Genomic DNA, 1,213 nt, shown 5'->3' with positions numbered 1-1,213 from the left:
TTCTGCAGATAAAGCACATGGACAGTGGATAGGTGTCCCTAATAATGAGTAATCCATAACATCATGCTTCCCATATATACTTTGTACTACTACGGGTGTCCTACGTAAAAGGAAATGCAAGAGACAACATTACAAACATAATTTTTTTCCATTATATTGGAAAATAAAGGATATCCGTGCGATCAAAGAAAATTCAGATCTGTTTTGCACCTCCATAATTATTTTTTCAAATTTAAATCCAGTTACAATTTGTACTGCTTTGCTTACTACTCCTGGTAAACAATCTGAACAAGGGAGCATGCAGTACTGCTGGGGAGGACAAATCATCCTTGCTAATTAATTGTCAAGATCAGATGTGGATGAGTGTGTCTTGCATGGCAAACATAAATAACATTGGATGGAGCGGCTCGCCGAGCTACTCCTCTAGCCTGTCGGACCTTAGCTGCATCTGATATCGCTAGGTGCAAGGTAGTGGTGTCGTATGTTTGTAAGAAAAAGATAGTTGTTTCCAGCAAGTTTGGTCGAGATGCTAAATCAACTCGGTGTTGATTATTATTATTCTGCACCCACATAATATCTTTTAATACTCACAAATTTCTACAGTAACAAAACAATCTGTATGTCATGCACCAAAACGATCTCATCTAAACCAAGGATTATGTATGTGATATACATACATGTATTAGGGATAAAAAGTACTATAAACATTCAGGCACATTAATCACAAAAAGAAATTCTTTAAGATTTGCTTTGGTACGGACAAGAGCTTGAAAGCCGATTAATTCATAACAACTTATTCATGTTATTATCCAACATTTCTAATTCGCACCAACATTTATATTTACATACATGGTGTTTGAAAAATACTAGCTGTGCAGATGCACGGGTTGATGACTAGTAGAATAGTAGTTAGGATAACAAGTTAAATTGTATTGGAAAAACATACAAAGAGAAGTGGAAGTGATAGTGTGTAGCAATTCACATAGTAATAATCTGTCAAATGGTAGTAGTATTGTTCCTCGCGGGATGGGCCAGAAACATCAAAGAAACATAGGCACCATCAACCAAAATATAGCATCCATGTTACTAAACACAAATCTCAGTGACCGGACTCGGGGTCCACCTCGGTGTCCTTTGCTCGCCCACCTCCTCGTCCTCGTTGTCAGGTAGTACCACGTACTCGTTGCCCTGCAAGCAGTAGCGGAGCGTGACA

The 1,213-nt window shown here is 38.3% G+C and overlaps 1 long non-coding RNA gene across 2 annotated transcripts in view; it reads right to left on the bottom strand.

The window, feature by feature from the left end:
- Window positions 1-916: 916 nt before the first annotated feature.
- Window positions 917-1,213, bottom strand: part of LOC119331249 — a 3,337-nt gene continuing 3,040 nt past the window's right edge. For both annotated transcript variants that reach the window (XR_005160428.1, XR_005160429.1), the window contains one exon: window positions 917-1,188. This is a non-coding gene — a long non-coding RNA (uncharacterized LOC119331249). The remainder of the gene's footprint in view (window positions 1,189-1,213) is intronic.

The sequence above is a fragment of the Triticum dicoccoides genome, chromosome 7A, assembly GCF_002162155.2.
Source record: "Triticum dicoccoides isolate Atlit2015 ecotype Zavitan chromosome 7A, WEW_v2.0, whole genome shotgun sequence".
Taxonomy (NCBI): domain Eukaryota; kingdom Viridiplantae; phylum Streptophyta; class Magnoliopsida; order Poales; family Poaceae; genus Triticum; species Triticum dicoccoides.
This window is presented reverse-complemented; position numbering and strand designations above follow the sequence as displayed.